Source organism: Colossoma macropomum, unplaced genomic scaffold, assembly GCF_904425465.1.
Source record: "Colossoma macropomum unplaced genomic scaffold, Colossoma_macropomum, whole genome shotgun sequence".
Lineage (NCBI taxonomy): Eukaryota > Metazoa > Chordata > Actinopteri > Characiformes > Serrasalmidae > Colossoma > Colossoma macropomum.
The window spans coordinates 23692037-23712444 of NW_023494796.1; the positions used below are offsets into that span (position 1 = coordinate 23692037).

The 20408-nt window shown below is 38.7% G+C and overlaps 1 protein-coding gene across 3 annotated transcripts in view; it reads right to left on the minus strand.

The window, feature by feature from the left end:
• LOC118816660 (phospholipid-transporting ATPase ABCA1-like) overlaps positions 1-6591 on the minus strand; it is a 249179-nt gene extending 242588 nt beyond the window's left edge. For 2 of the 3 annotated variants that reach the window (XM_036583169.1, XM_036583168.1), the window contains exon 1: positions 6351-6589. The gene's annotated coding sequence lies outside the window, so the exon portion shown is untranslated. Of the gene's footprint in view, positions 1-6350 lie in introns of all 3 variants that reach the window. The other variant, XM_036583170.1, reaches the window with a different exon arrangement.
• Between the last annotated feature and the right edge of the window lie 13817 nt (positions 6592-20408).

The following is a 20408-nucleotide window of genomic DNA, read 5'->3' on the forward strand; positions in this document are numbered from 1 at the left end:
CCCACTTAGAAACCATTATGCCTGAGGCGTATACAGGACAAATACTTCCTAATTAGCAGGACATCTGTAAAGGGTGAATGTTTTGAAGGTGGAGGATGTTGCTAATGAGATGGAAGAGTTCTTTAATTCCTGGAACTGATCTTAAAAGAACAGAAATGTGCATGTGTGCATGATGTTCCAGGAACCCTGTACGGTCTTGGATATGTCTGAAGCAGGGACGTGTTTTAATTGACACTAACACACCTACGAACGTTCTCTATACACACACTGAAGCACAGTCCACATCAGTTAACATCGGTTTAACTCATTCTCTCAAAGCGCTGTTTGCCCATGACTGTTCAAGAGTAAAAGCGAGCACACTTTCCAGCTAAAGCACCTGATCAAAGCTCCGAGCCAGAGCCTTCTACAAACAGTTCAAACTAACCCACTCATTTGATGCCCTGCACAATCTTGACTTTACTATTTTTTTTAGTCTTTTGAAGATCAGGAAGAGCCACGACAAGAGCTAACCTTTAATGTTGGCCTTCAGAAATGACTCTATGAGTGTTATAAGCTCTCTAGAAAGAAATCACTCTGAGGAAAGTGTCTGGTTTCATCCACATCCATGGGACCTTAACAATAGCAAGGATGAAATCTTTTAGAATTCTTTTTATACTGAGGGAGGCTTCTCATAGTGCTGGGCAATAATGGTAAATATCAGGATATTTCCATTTATCATGATATCTGAGGATATTTAGGTGACCATTGACCCATTATATCATGTCCATACATGATATTTTACATTTGTCAAAAGTGTTACTGTGTTAATGCTCAGCTTTGAATAATGTAATACTGACATAAGCTGTTTATAAATACTAAAGAATTGCATTTTAGTGATGTTATTCAATGATTATGCAGTAGTTATGAAGTCCTAATGTAGGTAGCCTTCCAAAACGTGTTAGCGCTCAATCAATATCATGATAGGAGACCTGTATCAGTGCAAATGCAGACATAAGCTGTTCATAAATACTCAAGTGTTTTTTTTTTCAGAGATGTTATTTAATGCCTATGCATGAGTTATGATGTCAGCACTAGCTATAGGAATCGATAAAAGTTGATATCTTGTGTTTGCAAGGCTGAGATTGCCCGCTTAGTTGCTTTGAACTGGAGCCAGTCTGAGGACATGTGTGTGTGTCGGCCACCGTGTCCTGCTCTTCCACACGGCCTGGTAATTGTCTCCGGTTGCTCTAAATATTTCAGCAGGGCATCAGGCAGGACACGGCGCTCCGAAAGCAGAACACGGAGCGGGAAAAATGGCCGACACAGGAACCACACATAAAATATGCAGAGGGTCATTTCCTATTTATAAATCACATTCTGCCATGGCTCGCTCAAACACTCTAACACTCTAATTCCAGCATTCAATCTCCACAAGAGCATTTATCGCTCTCTCTCTCTCGCTCACTCGCCCATCTTCCTGCTCTTAGTTTTTCATTTTAGGGGGTAATTAAAAGAGGATGCTGGAGATTAAGGTGAGCGGGAGTGCTTTAGAGGAAAGGTCAGAGGGCAAATTGAAGTGTGTGGCAAGATCGGCCGCATTTGCATCCGCAGAGAAGACGGAAAAAATAACATACCAGGCTAAAAATGCATGAGGCCCAAATACTCATCAGTGAGGTTTGAAGGGCACGCCAGTTCCATCTGCTGCTAAACAACACAGCAACAATGCCGCGCTCTTACAGCCCCAACCGACGGTTCAAAAGTTTGAAATGACTTCTTGAATTCATATTTTTTATTATTTTACATACAATAATGATCAACAATGTGGATACATGTTATAAACTAGGGGCAGACGTCTGCAAACGTTTGAACACTCCCTGGTAAAATGACATGTTTTGCTGATTTATTTTTAACTGAAAATAAGTTAACACAACCTACAGGAAACAAGTGGTGCACATTTGACTGCACAATCTGTTATTATTTGCTGAGTTTAACATCCTGGAAAAAACTAAAGCATAAAATGGAAAAGGTTCCATAAGTTTTGCACAAGCCACATTTTTTTGCTTACTAAAATTTATTTTTAGATATTTAATTCTATATTTCTATTTTTTTAAGAAAAAAAACCCAAAAAGTATTAATAAGTAACATTTGTACATTTACATTAATTTCTTATCTGCCTTGAGATTTGGCCATCACTTTTCAAAGGCGAGGAATTCTGAATATTAATTTTATTATAGCTTCTTTGTTATACAGCCTTCTCAGTCATTAAGGAATCACTGTCTGTTCATCATTCTGAACACATCTAACATCTCTTCAACTTTTAGCCAAATTATTTAGGATGTTTCATGAATTAAATGATACTGCATCCTTATGCTAAAGCGATGGACAGCCACTCCATTAATAACAATGTTATGAAGCATCATTCCCAAGTAACAGAGCTTAAATGGAACAGGCTTTGTTTAGGAACATATATGTAAACATGTTTATCTATTTTTTCCTTCAGGCCAATACAACGTCTTTTACTTCATGAAACACATTGTCATTTTGTGGAAGCTGACTTAAGCTGTTTATAAATACTCAGGTATTGCTTTATAAAGATGTTATTCCTTTTTGAAAGTTACATATACAGTTCCATTTAACAACAGAATCATTTTATACACCACAAATGGTGGTTCCGAATGTTTGAACAATACTGGAAATCAGTTGTGTAATAATATATTAAGGAATGCAATGTTAAAAAAATATCAAAGTGTTACTATAAAACAGCAAATGTTTTGACAAAACTTGACAAGAATGAACTAAAAATACATAATTACATTTTTTTAAATAATTGAAGTTCTTCTTTTAAAAGTTCTTCATCCAAAACTTGAAATATCTTAAAATATCTTCTGGTTTATTTTATAGAGTTTGATTATTAATATGACCAATCATTCCTAACTTTTGAAAGGTAGCATATTTATAACCCCCCCAATGCTACACAGTCCAATGGTACTTCATTCTATCTTGTATTACACCATCACGAACAAAGGTACACAATGATTCTATCAGTCATATTAACTGATTATAGAATAACTATAACTATTATAAGAACTATAACTATTATAAGAATCACTAGAAAGCACTGATGTTAGTTGAGTTATTAAGCTAATCCTGAGTTAGCATGAATCATGAGCCCTATACACTGAAGCTGCTAATCTTACAACAGCAACCTCCCCAAATTCATGATTAACATAATAACCTTCGTACCCACATTTTACATGATGTGAACGTGTGACCTAGCTGTTCCTCACTCTCCCCCGCCCAGAGTGCGGCATTCCTGCTTCGGTTTGTAATACAGGGGGCAGAATTCTTCTGGAGGAATAGCATGACCCAGCTTAGCGGCCTGCCACTCACCCGCTGACTCATGTGCAGCTATTCTGGTTGACTTTTCGACATTTCAAATTTCACACATTATCCGTCAATCACACAAGTGCAAAACTGGCTATTTACTTCCTGTGAAATACTAGCGTGAATGTCACGGCTTGTCACCCAGTGCTCTAACAGCTCGTGTGTTGATGCAGTTTGTTTCTTCCTATAGTCTGATCCCTCAACCTTAAAGCCCACCCTGATATACAATTTTCCACCGAGCTAAAACGTGCTCTTCAGCTTTCGTCCCAGTTCTGGGGTTTGGAGAGGCCGAGTTGGAGTGATTGGGGCCATTATCTGTCCTGCAGATGGTAATTTACATTACTGTCTCATCTATAGTCCATATGAATGTCTGTGTTATCTAAAGCCTCTATATAACCACCGTCAGTAAATCATTACATCTTTACAGTAACAATATTACGTGAATGCCAGGCAGAGATCAGAGTCCATTCACTCTCTCTCTCTCTCTCTTTTACATGCATAATCAAATACACAAACAAAATCAACAAGGAAATTAAGGAAAAATCGACTTACAATGTAAAACGTTTCAGAGAAAGTTAAGGATTAAACCACATTTATCAATTTTAGTTATCAATTGGCATAATACATACTTTCTAGCTCCTGATCAATATCAGTATCAGTATGGGCTGATTTTAAAGTAGCCTTTGAGGTTTTTGATCCTAAAACATATTGTTTTAGGATCAATTCATGGTGGATGGGTACATGCACGGTGTTGTGAGGCAAAATAGACCCCAAAGAATCATATTTACCATTATTTTACCATGATGAACATCACATATAAAAACCCAGAAGACGTGTAGGTTCACTGGAGGTTTTGGATGGTAAATAAAATAGCTAAATCTGTGTTGTAGACATTGTGAACCCTGGTTCCTATCACCACCACTGTAGAAAAATCAGAGTTTCTCTACACTGCACCATTTCACTGATATCAGACACAAAAGTACTTTATTGGTCGGGACCTAAAACTTTCTCAAGAGTTAAACAGCTTTGAGAAAGACTAAAGAGTTCAGGACATAAGACGTTCTCAAACATTTCAATCTGAATTACTCTAATTAAAAGCTCTAATTATTTCTTAGGATATGTTACATTATATTAAGTATGCACAATGATATGGTAATCATACTGGTATCAGCACATAACATCTGCTTAACATCTGTCTGATAGATACTAAATTTGTAAATGTATAAATTCAGCAAATAAACTGTGTTCTCTGTAGAGGATGTGTGAACTTATTTTCACTTTCAAATCAACAAAACATCATTCGACTGGGGTGCAGAAACGTTTGCACACTACTGTATTCATTAAAGATGCTGAGTTCCTGCGCTAAAATATATTTATTCATTTTACTGCATTTTTAAGCCTACAGAAATAAATGTTAGATTTCTCTGTAACGCTAATCCAACTGACTAGGCACATAAAAAATATTGGATATTAGCATCGGACCACAACTCCCGTATGAGTGCACCTCTACATTTAATAGCCAATCACAGACAGCGTGAGATACACTTTGAATATGCTTCAATACTCATTAGACATTACAGATGTAGAGGCTTAAACGGTCAAACAGTACAGTCTAAGACAGCATGACCCTATACGGATTTTTCTTAAGATAGCACAAGCTTTTGAAATTGGTCTTAATTTCTTTCTTAATTGGCCTCTGAAGAATTGTTTTTGTTTTTATGATAATTTCTCATTTTATTTACATCTTAAGTTAAAAACAAAGCCATACAATAATAGGTTTGAAATGTGTTGGACATCCAAGAGTTTAATCAATCCAAGAGTAAAATGATCTATTGGAGCCTAGTTAACCGTGCTGAAAAAAAAAACCTAAGATGGTTTACACTGGTTTATACTGGTGTGATGCTGGTCTGGTGCTGCTACAGATGGTCACCCAGCACGATCATCCAAACCACAACATATCAGCGTCACCTCGTACCTCCAAAATGACAACTTTACAAGGAGAAGGAAAAGACATACATTACTTTTAATGTAAGTCAAAGGAACCAGACTTTTTTCAGAGTCATTTTGGGCCGTTTCTTTTGGTCCACTTATTATGAAATTTACACACAATGTGGACAACAGGCATTTTCAAATTAGGCCAAAACCTGAAAAAAACGGCAAAAATAAAGACATATGGTTTTGTTTCAACAGTGATATGCTGGTGTATGCTGGTTTTTCTAGCAGGGAAATATCCTGCCATTTCAAAATGCTCAAACAAGAACCTTTTACTATTGTATATTACAAGGATGGCGGTCATTATCCTTTGAGACATTATACAACTGTAAGACACACTGTTATCTAGAAAAACAAACATATAAACAAAGTTCGGGCCGCAAAATCATCTCCTCTCCTGTTTTCAGCTATGCTACATACTTTATTACATTTTTATAGATAATAGCAAGTAAACGGTGTCAGAAACCACATAGGAACGTCTATTTGAGTTTACTTAACAACTCACAGTTTGAGACAAGTGTGATGATTTAAACGTGCGGTTAATATGACGCTAGCTTGTGTTCATAAGCTTCCATTACATATTATCTGCACTAGCCTCAAAACTAAAGAAGCAAACTTCAGACACAACAAACAAACATGTCTTGGCTGATCGACGACACTTAGGTAAGAGGAAAGCTGTGCAAATTTTGCCGAACTACCATGTTAGCATGCTGGCTAACAGCAACTTAGTGACTCCTCACTGTCTAGAGCACCAGACTGTTATAACAGTGTTTCAGTACAGAGGCATACTGTAAACGTACAGCTGAGCTGAAATAGGATATGACTAGCTTTGTAAGAACTGACAGAGTGGATTAGCGAGCAGCTCACAGTGGAATCCTCCACAGCAGGAGCTGATTAGCAATCAAGCAACTGTCCACCGTTCTTTTTGCATCATTACCAATGTCAAGTGATATAGGGTAGAGCCGGTTGTTGCGTGAAAGAGTCTGATTACTCACCTGTTCTCTGAACTGCGGGTGTTTCCCACCTGTGTCAGCTCCACATCATAACACACTACATCCACACAACAGCCAAATACACTACAGTCAAAGTCCTTCTGCGCTTTATAGGGTGATCCTCCTACTGCTACTGCTATATTTCCCTCTCTCTCCCTCTACCTCTCTCACTATTGAACACTCTCGAACTCGTGCTCTTCCCTGTGCTCTTGTCCCAAGGCTCTACAGCATGTAAATAAGGCCTGTGGGAATTGCCATGGAGACGGTGTATGTGCGTGTGTAAGGCAGGTGAGCCGCCAGTATGGTGTGTGTTACACAAGGCCAAAGATACCTGAAGCGCATGGTCACCTGACGTCAATGTGTGTGTGTCTGTGTGTTAAAAATTGTGTTCATGTGTTTTTTCACTTATTTTTAGTTACTAAGGTTAGTGATCAAGATTAGTTAAATGTACATAAAACAAATATGGGACATTATTTTTTTACCTATAGACAGATCACTCTTCATTTATTTAATTTGCAGTCAAAACAGGGATTAAGCACAAGTTTTCAGGAGATATTTCTGAGGAGATTAGATACACTTTTATGAGGAAGAAGAATTCAAATGAAAATAACTGAGGGAGTTTCCAAAATGAGAGTACAAAAAACAATTAAAAGAGACAGAGAAAATGAGACCCAACCATCTGCAAATCTGGGAGACCACCTACATATTTTAGAATCTGTTAACTTTATAGGAGAATGAAATATTCTCACTATTCCTTACTATTAATATGACTAAAGTACAATCCACACACACACACACACACACACACACACACACACACACACACATATATATATATATGTTTTGTTTTTTTTAATTATTATCATATATATTTTTTTTGCAATGTATAAAAATGCCTGAAAAATGTATGTCTTTGTTAAGTATATTTTTAAAAGGCATTTATTTGTACTTACACTGTCACTATATATTTTTAAATTATATATAGTTTTAATAAAGGTTACAGATAGAACTAAAAATACATGAACCAAATATACGGTACTGACTTCTGTGTTCTGCACTGTACTTTGCATACAGTGTATTTTCATAACAGTATTTTCACATCAATACCTAAACACTTGCTTTGTTATGTTAAAGGTTTTATTATTAATATTTAAAATTAAAATACTGGGATACAAATTAATTTCAAAAGCTATTCCAAACAGTAAAGTGCATTAGAAAATATTGTAGTTTATTTTTACACATATTTAAATGTATTTAATAAACATACACTTACTACATATATTACATACATTTATTTTTGTATGGTACATTTTTATGTGTAATATTTCCATATGCATTTTAAAATATATTTGGTTAATACGGTAATATGTTCTGAAATACGTTTAAGTGTTTGGAATGCATTTTGGCATGGACTGCAAAGTGTTTGAAATATATATTTAAATATATATATATATTAAAAAAAATGTTCATATATTTTTTTCTTTATGGGTGAAGCAGTTGTTGTTGTCAGAAGAAAACCTTGAATCTCCAAAATGGTAACTTTATAGGAAAAGGAAAAAACCTGCTTTACATTCAATGCAAGTCTATGGAACCAGACTTTTTTCAAGCCATTTTGGGTCATTTATTTCAGTCCATCCATCATGAAATTTACATGCAATGTAAAGGGAAACAGGTATTTTCAAACTGGCAGAAACTGAAAAATGGAGATACGAGGTTTTCTTCAGACAACAGTGATGTATTCTCAAGTGGCTGACCATTTAAGTGTCCCTAATCACTCAGGTGAACTTCAAAACATAAAATATGAATGGGAATATACTTCAATCTGATTTCACTCTTATGCATTTCTAGGGGTGCACAAACAGATTTTAGAAAAAAGAAAAAAAAGAAAAGAAAAAAGAAATACTAAAGTAATTGCAAATATTTTTTACAGCTCATTTCTTGTCTGATTACCAGGGGTGCCAATATTTATGGACAGCACTGTATATTTCCTGCTTTTTTCCTGACATTGAAAATGAATAACCTACTTAATGGCTGTTTAACAAATGAAGAGTGGTCTTTGACTTTTGCACTTGCATGTATACATACAGTATGTTTGACCCACGTCCTGACAAGACTGTGTGTATGTGTTTGTTTATGACCATTTGACTGGGCAGACATTTATGCAGGTCCTGCTCCGAGGAGTTAATGATCAGCTCTCTGTCCGCTACCATATGCCTGCTGATATCGTTTCAGTGGCAGTTTAAAGCTTTCAGGAAGACCTGATCTATATTCTGGTCTTTGTTTGAGAGAGAGAGAGAGAGAGAGAGAGAGAGAGAGAGAGAGAGAGAGAGAGAGAGAGTGTCATTAAATTTACATCTCTTGGACATTTGATTTGTTTGGCATGGGTGGCTAAAATGAACTAGCTGGCTTTCAAAGCTATTACATCCACCTGCATTAAAGCCATTAGAGGTGATGAAATCAGCAGTTTAACGGATGACCCAGAGCATTTCCTCATTCAGAGCCGTGTGTCTATGAGGCAAAAGGGCATTGACACTGAAACTCTGTGTAGAGGTCGCAAAGCAAAGCTGGTACAGTCATAAAACGCACCTGTTTTACCACTACCATTAAAGAGAAGGCCAAATATGTATGAGAGTGCGGCAGGGGTCAAGGCTACAACTCAATACACGCATACATATACAGCCTACACACCAGACTGCTGCAAAATGCTGAGTCACAGCTAGCGATAGCTACAGATGAGTCATGAAAAACATTTGACATGTGCTTCTGACTATCTTAGATCATTGTTCGTGTTGCTACAGTACTAAATAAGACCTGACCACTGCATAACCTTGGTTTTGGTTGGGAATAGTTTGGTGTAAAATCAAATTCACACACTTTTTCTCCTGCCCCAAATGTAGTCAAACAGCAAAGTCATGGTTGGAAGTTCGCTTCTTTAGTTTTGAACTGGCTATGCGGCTAATGTAGCTAACAAGCACTGGAGGTTTATACTCAACTCCACTCAAACTTGAGAATTACGACTCATGATTTCAGCCTGAGGCTGATTAAATACAGTTTTGCACAGTCATTACTGCAATGATGTTCTCCCGCAGCTCGCAGTGGCATCAGGTTCTATCCAGCCTCAATATTTTGTATGGAGCCCTGCTGGTGACATCCGGTGTAAATAAAAATGATGCGTGGCCACGACTTAGTTATCTTGTTCCCATGCCTTATTAAGTCATGGCCATGCATTAGGATCTCGTTCCCACGTGTTAATACAATATGGCCACGACTTAGTAAGGTGTGTAAGTAAGATAACTAAGTCGTAGAGCTGTCATTTCGTCTGGCTGGTTTTAGTAACAGATCACACTCCTTTATAACTTACTAAAGTTTCAGCTGGATCAGCTATACTAGCACTAGCTCACTAGCATACATGCTATATAAACTACAAACTAGCCAACCATTTCAAGCTTGTTTTGTTTCAAGGGGACGGAAGTGAGGACGGACCGGCAGAACATTTTTAATGTGTGTGGAACTGTCTGCAGCTGTGTTTAGTGAAAAAAAGGTGACTAACTATGTTCACCCTGCTAAAAAACAGCACAGACCAGCATAAATTCCATGCTGGTTTAAGATGGTTCATGCCAGTTTACGCTAGTCTACTGCTCGTTTGGTGCTGGTTTAGCTGGTCACCCAGCATGATCATGCTGGTTGACCAGCATACCAGCATCCAAAAAACACAGCATATGCTGGTTAATGAGCTATGCTGACCTATGTTGTTTTATCTACTAGAGCAGTTACTGACCTCTAGTTAAGTCCAGGGAGAGACTATGGTCTTACAAGGTCCCTGGGCACAGGAGTCTTTGGACGCCTTCAAAGAGGAATCATGATGCTGTTCGAGTTGTAATGCTAAAACAGAAGAACAAAAGCTAAAACAGAACAGAAGAAACCCCGCACAAATGGATGAATGCTAGCATCCCATTGCTACAACAATATGAGTCAATAATGATTGAAAACAGAAAACATATCACGTCTTCACTGATTTCATTTGCTTAGTCATTTGCACATATTTAAGGGTTACATGTTTATCTAAAGCCCAAGTATTTGAGCCCCTCAATCCTTGCATCCTGGTGCCCCTCTGTCAATCAGAAGCCCCAGAGCACTGGCCCCAGTGGCCCAGTCAGTAATCTGCCCCTGCTTGAGCGCCCACCCTGACTGAATGAGCAGGTTTGTTAGAGTCTAGAGCTACATTTACAAACCAGGAAGAAACGTTCTCCCATGCTAATTTCTAGCTTTGCCTTTCCCCACAGCATAATTAGGCCCAGCCGCTTCACCTGATAGACCCTACAGGCTAACCGTCGCTAATTCATGTTAGGGGAAAGAATATTAAAAGTCATTATTTTGAAAAACAGCATGGGAATTTTACTCACGCATGGCATGTTAAGTCATTAAAGTAACACTCTTAATTGTGTATATTTCAGGTGTCTTCACTACATGGACTGCTTTCTAATTGTTAATTGTGTTTGGTCATGTGGTTTACAGGGTTGCACTGGAGCAGCTTATTGAGGCAAAGCGCCAAATGATCATTAAGAGAGAGAGAGAGAAACGGCATGAACGAAGAGAGCTCCAGTTAATAAGGGAGGCAACGTATTTATAATAAGTAGTAACTACACCCACACCACCACACAGGACAATACAAGTGCAGTTATGAGTTTCATTTACGCCAATGAAAACATCCAATTAACTTAATACTACACATTGTATTTCTTCTTATTGTGACAGATTACTTTGGGCCTGTTTAATGCTCAGAATTGTGTTTCACAGCTTCTTTATAATGATGCATAAGGACATACTTTAATACCTCCTCCAGTTTAACATTTAATTAAAAGCACTCATATAGGCAGCAATTAGCAGCGTTATTGGCAATTCACTGATCACTAATTAAACTTAATTATGTTTTTTATTCTCACTCTTGCTATGCGATAAAGACCATTGTAATTCAGTCATATGCACTCAGTGGCCACTTTATCTGAAACAGCTACCTTGTACCTCCACTCTCTGACCACTTTATTAGAAACAACTACCTCAGACGTCCACTATACAGGTGTACAGTTACAGAATGTAGTCCATCTGTCACTGCACAATTTATCAGCCCCCCCTCAACCCCATCTCATCATCGATCAGTTTCTGACCGCAGGCCTGTTGTTATTCAGACATTATTTGGGTGGTGGATCATTCTCAGCCTTACAGACATGGTAGTGTGTGTAGCTCTCATATGAGTGTATCAGACACAGCAGTGTTGCTGGAGCTTTTACGCATGTTAGCATCACTGCTAGGTTGAGAGCGGACAACCACCCAAAAATATCCAGATAAGAGCGGCCCTGTGGTCAGAAACTAACCATCGAAGCCAACACAAATCAAATCGACAGTCTCTAAGGGTATTTCTTCCACTGCACAATGTACTGGAACCTTTGGTGCCAGATAACTGGCCAATAGCTATCGATCCAGCACTGGAAGTTCCAGTTTTATGTTTTCTTGTAGCTGCTCAAACTTGGTATCAACGGGATCTAACGAAGGGCGTTCTTCTTTGTCTTTGGTAGTACTTGCAGCTGAAGCCAATGAGCCTAATTCAACACATTCTTTGCTACCTTTACAATTACTACTAAAGGTTTGCTGAGGTGACATAAGCTTGTTGGGAAACTCTAATCCCAGATAGCATGCATGTATTTGTCTGCTGGCTTGAAATGGTCAAGACCCCACTGACTGTATGCCACAACCCTTTTACTCTGGACAATAAACTAAGACAAATATTACAAACTACTGAGACAAAAAATGATTAGGCCTAATACAAAATGAATTTGTTGAAAATGTTGTTGCTGATCCTGTTCCAGATTGGTTACAGTTGTATAACCAGCTTTATGATATTACTGTTACATTTATTTACTGAACAAATTTACCAAGGATAACAAACAAGAAATGAATAATAATAATGAATAATAAGCAAATTGGACTGTAAGTGCAAATCGAGCATATACTATTTCTTGTTAGCACAACTACGATTAAGCTAAGATAACCGGTAAGTAAGAAAGCTAATGCATAAGTCCACACTCATGAGAAAAAACTAATGCTCAACACATGATTCTATGTAAATGTACACAGTTTTTGTAAGTGTGCACAGAACAGTGAAACTTATGGTCAGTGAAACTATATCGGTTAATGTCAGCCAACATATTGAGCTAACTAGCAAGGAAGTCACCTACTTAGCCAAATTAAATGCTTTACTCTGCTTTACAAGCGTGTTTATGGTGGTCTTAGCTGGTTTATGCTGGCCAAGCTGGTTGATCAGCATACCAGCATCCAAAACACAACACGGGTTGGTTTTGCTGGTCACCAGCTATGTTGGTCTACAAAATTTTTTCCAGCAGGGTAAATAAAATGACTAAGAAGCCAATTCATCTGCTGATCCCGGTCATTACAGGCGTTCCAGCTGTAATGTCCATCTTGTCTTAAATTGGTGGTAATGAACTACAACTAGCACCATAAGTTCCACTGGTTCAAATTTTGGGTCAGTTCTTGTTTTGAATGTGCAGAAAACGTTATTTACTACACACCAGCATAAGGATGCAAGGTAGGGTTTAATAAGAAAGTTACTGGCAAGTCTATTTTGGAATAAGAACCAGAATTTAATCTATCAAGATTAGGAGACATACAGATTATAGGAAGTGAAAAGCACATATTATCATATTGCAGTTCTACTGCTTCATATTGACATATGTCTTAAGAAATGTTGAAAACAATTGATGAACCCTTGATGTGACATGGATAAAGATTGGCCTGAATTATTTTGATTGGTGATGGACAAAGTCAAAGGAGAGTCATAAATTTCTACTTTGGTAACAAAAGTACAAAAATACTTGCCTGTAAATGTATTTAAGCGCTAAAAGAAGCACTGTGAGTTAATGAGATAATGATATTACATTTTTTACATGAACTACTTCTGTTAAAGAGGAAATCCTCCAACTTTTCAAAATCTCTGCATACATATTTATTCAACAGGAAAACAAAGTCTTTCAGAAAGGTTTTATGTGATATGCATCGCTTTTGAGAAACCTACCAAGAACTGTTCACGGGGGTGTTGATAGGAGCCAGACGTCTGAAGAGTTTCACGAGAAAATGGTCACAAATATGTTGCCTGATGCCTGAAACTTTGCTTTACAATAGGTTTGTGATAGGATTTTAGCCTAAAAAGTAGGACAAAATTAACACGGATAGTAAAGAAAATGCCTACATTTGCATTATAGATGTTTCCTGGTTCCCTCATCACCACTGTAAAGAAATCCAAGTCAACAAGTTTCTCTGCAGTGTAACATTTCTTATTAAACCACTCAGAATGACTTTTACATCACTATAATTACACTAATTTAAAAATCAGAGGGATTCCCCTTTAGGGAGACCTGTCTGGCTGCAGACATGAACAACTAACCCAGTATAATCATAGCAGGCCTGATACACTGTGCAGCCCTAATGTGCATCACTGTGGTTCTCCAGGAGTGCAACAGACTGATTGTGGAGGAAAAGCTTCAGAGGAGCTGTTCTCCTGTGGGTCAGTGCAGTGTCCAGATCACCCACACACGCACTCACACACATGACACAGACTCACTTTCCCATTACTACAGATATAAAAAGCAAAGGCAGGACTCTACAATTACTGCCTGGCCAGGTCAGAAAGAAAAAACGAGCCAGAGAGAGCGAGCGAGAGAGGGTGGAAGGAGTAGAAAGAGTGGAGACGTGGGTAAGAAAAAGAGGTCGAGGGTTGAGAATACCGTTGGGGGCAGCTCTCTAACTCAGGCCCAAGTCCGCTCTTCCTCATCCTCGCCCTTCGTCCAGCTGCCCAGTGTGGCGTGATGAAGCGCAGGGTGCTCAGGTGCTTGTTACCAGCCAGACAGCTGACACGCTCCAGCTTAAATTAGAGATCCAGCAGGCGCTTCAGCTCTCCGCACACATTTCTCTCACACTCTCTCTCTCTGACCGCTGGACTGACCACACTCTGCACATTCTCCTTTCCAGCCTCCTGGAGTTCTGCACAATCTCTTTCACTGACCTGAAAGAGATGATGGAGCATGAAAACAAGGGAGAGCGTTCGATAGCACCACATTTCTTAGCGACGCACTGCTGTGTATGGATTACCGAGTTAGCATCAGGCACAAGCCGCGCAGGGTCGACCTTCGTCCAGCTCAGTGAGGATGATGTTGATGTCTTCTCTGGTCTTTATCAAATTTGAGGCTAAAATTCAGTGCAGTTGGAGCAGCTGTAGCGTTTTGCTAATACGGTTTGTTGCACTGACAGTTGTAGTGTTTTGCTCTTACAATTAGTAGCATTGAGAATTGTAGTGTTTTGGTAGCATTGACAGTTGTACAGATTTGCTAACATAGTTGTTAGCATTGAGAACTGCAGAGTTTTGCTAGATATTAGCACTGGCAGTTGTAGGGATTTGCGAAACTTTTGACAGCACTGAGAATCGTAGAGTTTTGGTAGCATCGACAGTAGTAGAGTTTATTCATGCAGCTGGTAGAATTGTAGAGTTTTGGTAATACAAGTTTTGGTAATACAAAGTGGTTTATATATGGCATATATATATATATATATATATATATATATATATATATATATAAAATGCTATTGGCTCTTTAATATTTACTTGGTATTATCTAGAACATTCCTAAAGATAGGAGACAGTGCTAAAAAATGAAAGAAATCCAGTATCAGTCAATGCACAATGCCACTGTGTATGGATGACTGAAACAGAACCAGTGCAAGGTTAGCCTTTGTCTGGCTCAGAGAGGATCATAAAGATGATGAATATGATGTTTTCTCTGGCCTTCCCTTTGACCACTCTAAAAGGCTTTTTTAAAAAAGCTCGATTGATTTGGTATGAAACTTTAGAATCATACATCTTTTGCCATTGTTGTTTCTGAAATGCTATCAAATAGCTAGCCTTCATGTCATACAATAAATTGTACTAACCTGAAGGATTCAAATTTGAGGCTATGAGGCCAAATGTACCCCAGTTGGCCACAAGATTGCACTTAGTTCAGGAGGTGCAGTCAGAGGATCAGGTGCAGATGAATGCATGGATTGTAAGATTTTGCTACGTTGCATCGACAATGTAGGGTTTTGCTGAAATAGTCTGTAGCCTTGATAATTGTATGGTTGTGGTAATACAGTTGGTAGCATTCAGAACTGTAGAGTATTGATAATATAGTTGGTAGCATTGGGGCAATTTCTGCATTAGATGCATATTGCTTGCATTAGTATCATTTAGTTGAGTTATTTGTAGTTTCACATTACATAAGCCGAGCGCAAGAACACAGTTACATTAACATGATATGATTTCAGACGTTATGTGGAAAACAGAGTTGGGTCCAGATGTCTTGATTTCGCAGGCACATCTGGATCTAGTTTTGCTCAATAACTGAATCAAGCGAATCAGAATGGAAGCATTCCCTCACTGACATGCCCCCATGCATTTGATTCAGTTGAAGAAGCATGACCTCCTGCACTGCACGCCAAACTAAAGGGCTGTTTCCAGTTCAGTGGTGCAACATGGTCTCGGCGATACTATCTGCTGGAAAACCGAGACTAGCCGGGATCAAACCTGTGACCTTCTGGTTTGTGGTTTACGGTTCACTGGTTGGGCAGTGTTACACTGATTGCTATGTTAGCCACCTTGTGCTTTAGAGGCACTCTCACAAATATTGTGCTCATCACTTTGCTGTGTTGCAGAAATAGCAGAGTTTTACAAGTTTCTTTGACTGCTAAGAGCTAAGTTAGCCATATCATAGCTAAACTGGGCTGTTTTGTACAAGCATTAGTTAGCTCCTTCTTGCTATTTGAACATGGCTAATTAAAAAAAAAAATCAGCATAGTTATAGTAATATAGTAACTGCTGTACTTCGCTAATCACTACGCTTATGCTGTTTCCTTGCTCAACTGGCTAACTGAACTGACTCTGCTGTAATTACGAGGTTAGCCATGCTGTGCTGATGCTACTGTATCTCTGTGGTCATATCAGTGTTATTACGAAGCTGCCAGCTGAAGCAGATGTCTCTTTGGATTAGCAGGCCCCAGATTCTTACATGAAAGGCCTGTCCACTATTGTCCACTACACACAGAGAGGCACATGCAGAGCCAGAGTCGGTATTGGTGCCATCTGCACACGGAGGATGAACGCCAGGAGATGAAGGGAGCTGAAAAAAGTCCTTGTCTGAAAAGGAACCGAGCTAGCTCTCAAAATATTAACAAGTCTCTCAGGAGCTGAAGAGGGGCTAACAAAGCGTGCCAGGCTGAAAATGAGCGGCTAACTCCTCCTAGGCTAGTGAACCGCCGCCTCAAGGTAGGGTCCAGAGGTGGATGGGCACCAAACGAAAAATCGACAATAAAAATGGTATGAAAAGGACAATTGTGCTCATGTACAAGGAATCACATTTATGTTTTTGAGTGCTAATTTGGCGTCACGTCTAAAGCGCCAGAGCGTTGAGTCATGACTCAAAGCGCTGAAGGGTGTTTATCACGGACTGATGCAAAGCTGAAGCCGAAGTGAAAGAAACAAATGCCAAGGCATTCAACATTCTGTCAAATCACTTCAAACAGCCCTTACCAGTGGCTATTGTGGCTATTGTATGGTTACTCTGACAAGCTGTATAAGCACACTCAGTTCATCAGTGAAGAAAGCTCAGCAAGTCCCACTCTGAACTTCACTGGAGACTTCAGCAACTCGTTCGCCTGCTCTTTCACCTACTTTCACAGGTTGACTAATGTTCCAGATCCTCAATAAAACCTCTCTTTCGAGAAGAGATCTTGGCAAGAAGGTAAATGAAAAGAAGCAAAAAGGAGAACAGAAGACTCAGGCCATCCTTTCTTCCCTTTCAGAGCTGAGGGAGAGTGTTCTGTGCTGAGTTTTACATGCAAAGAGGACACATTCTACCCAAAAAAGCATGTGTTATGTGCAAAATTGGTCTGAGCATAGATGCTTAGTTTATGTGGCAAAAACACGAAAAAAACACAAATGTATTTCTCCTCCTCTTGCATATGCATTTGAGGGAGGATTGCACAAAAATGGGTGGAGATATTGGTTTATTAAAGTTTGAGCAACTTGCGGCGACAAGGGTGGCCTAGAATCTTCTCCACTACTTAAAACCAAAAAGCATAATTAGTGTTTCCTTTAGAGGGGCCTAAAACTAGCATTTGTTCTTGGTCATGTTGTCTTTTAGTATTCCATATTCCACACAGATCTTCGTTTATTAACAGTAACAGTATCTCTTCATTATTGATCTTGCATTTTCCCTTTAGTCCTGATGTTGTTAACGGATCCACGAGTGTTTTTAACCCAGGACCTCACAAGCCTAGTTAGTGGGTGGAGCTATGTAAACTTCATGTAATGAGCTACGGCCTTAGTAAAGGGCTGTATAGACGTACATCTGGCCTTCAGTGTTTCTGGTGCAACAACTCAGTGCCAGCGTCCAGCTTCCGAGCTCGTCGTCCAAAAACACTGTCCGGTTCGGCAGGCCCGAATGCCTCATCCACTAAAGACCAAATTAAAGCAAACAGAGCGAAGTGGCCGCGGCCAGCCAGTTGCGGACCCCAGACTCAGATGCAGAACTTTTAAGTCCGAATCATTTCCCCCCAAAGTGAAGCCTCACGCTGCTCGGCAATCTTCGCCTTTCAAAGCGTCAAACTCTTCTGCCATCTGCTTCTCAGATGAAAGAGAGCGAAAGATGAAAAGCCGAGTGGCTCTCTTAGCATTTTACTTATTTATTTATTTTTTTCCCCCCACAGACATCCAACCAATTACAGACAGTCAGAGGGACTGGCTGCAGGAGAGGCGGCTGGCTCTGGGTTTGAAGTGTCAGGCCGCTGGACGCCCTCTCGAAAACGATGGAACTTTAATCTGGTATTATTTTGATTGCATCGACCATCCTCGTCTGAGGCCCGGGGGCTGCAGATTTAGACTTACACTGCAGAAATAGATTCTATTACCTCTATCTTACAGGTACACTGCCTGAGATACTGTCTGTTGAGATTGAGGCAAAACACTTCACAGCCTAAATAAAATAAAGACACTGCCTAAAATACTGAGCAAATGGCAAAATAAATAAGTAAATAAAAATAAATCTACTCACTCAAGCTAAAATACTGGGATGGTTTATGTAACACTGTTTTTGGGTAGTTTTCAGGTAGCCCTGCTGCTGGTTCAGTGACTCCAGCCAATCCAGCCAAACCTTGGAACCATAACTAGAAGCTGGTTAGAACTGAGTTGGGTTACGGCTGGATTTACATGCTAAAACTTTCACACAACTAGTTGCATGTTGCGGGTTGCCTGCAACATTTCTGTGCAACCTGACAGTTATTTACACATTTGCAGCATTTTTATCATCATCTGTTTAAGGTTCTTTACTATATATTTGAGTTTTTATCTGTTGTGTGTATGTTAAGCCATTGAAAATGTATACTTTACCTGGTCATCCTGTCTTGAAGTGCATCAAGCTAATTGAGAACAGCTGTAATAAATGTTATCCTTTGGATCCCAAATGAAACTCTGTGCAAAATTAGAGGGCATCAAGAGAGGAGAAAATGAACCAAACTATGTAGATAATGATATCAGCAGGCTAACAAAGATGACTAAGCTGTGGCACAAGCAGCTGTTACAACAGCTGTTAGCGTTAGCTGGCTAGTTAACGCAGCTAATTACAGAAATATTAGCTTTGAGAAACTCATGTTTGTTGTCAAACTGACAAAATAAAAAATGACCAACCTTGAGACACTCTGGGGGGGTCTCCTTTTCAACCACCTAATAAACCAGTTTCTTGTCCACTGGTGAAATTGACTGTTTGAATGTATGCTGTTCAACTTAATCATGTGACATGTTATTAGACATTTGGTTGGCTTGTTTCATGAATTTGAGATGCTTGCAAGTGCCGCAGCCCAGTTTGAAGTCAGTTGCAGAACTCTTTACATCATGAAACTCAAGTGCAATTAGTTTCATGTAGGTTTCAAGCAGCTAGGTAAGTTTAAAGCTAGCAGAACAGCTTCTTATCAGGTGGAGTCACGTCTGACATAAATTGGTAAGGCATTTTACTACATACTGAATCAAACCAAGTAAAACCAATAAAGATAAACAGAGAAAAAAATATTTTATAAACTATATTTTTCTAGCCATGTTGTGGGACAAACTGGACTAGTTATTGTTAGCTTGCTATAGCTTAGCTGCAATGTTTGCATCTAATCCTTTGCTTCTTACTGGCAGGTCACTAGTAATCGTAGCCCTTTATTTATTTGTCAAACTTTCTAGCTGAATAACAGGTTGTTTTTTAATTTACATTATCTGTGTAAAATGTTTTATTATAGTTGGCTTATGTTAGCATTAGCTAGTTAACCAAACAAACTATATATTAGACTTTGTATCACCACTCTTAATGTGTGGTGCTTTGGATAAAGTTTATTTTTCAAAACTTCTGCATAGTAAAATAGCTAAAATGTCATTCAGGTGAAATTCTTACACAGTCAGAAATGTTTACAGTGGTGGTGATAGGAACCAGACATCTGAAAAGTTTAATGCCTCTTAAAGCTCCCTTACAGAAAGCTATTACATGAAGTAGTTACAAATACATGGCCTAACGTCTGAAGCATTGTTTTATGATAATTCTGAGATATGAGTTTGGCCTCAAAAGTATTTTTTAAAAGCCATTCATGGCAGAGATGTACATGAATGCCATTGAAAACTTATCCTTTGAGGTTTTTCACTATTTTACCGTCATTAAGATTACACATGAACCTTGCGAAGACACGTATAGGTTCACTGCAGGGTTTAAAGAGAAAATAAAAATTTGTGTTGTAGATATTTTAACTCTTGGTTACTATCACCACTTTAAAGAAAGAGTCAGTAAGTTTCTCTACAATAAACCATTCCACACTCAAAATAAATTGAATTTTTAAATTTTGAACAAAATTTTAATGTTCAAGTGCAACAAATTTGGATTTCATTGGAGTGGAATTCTCTTTGGGTCACTATAAACAGTTTTTAGTAATTGA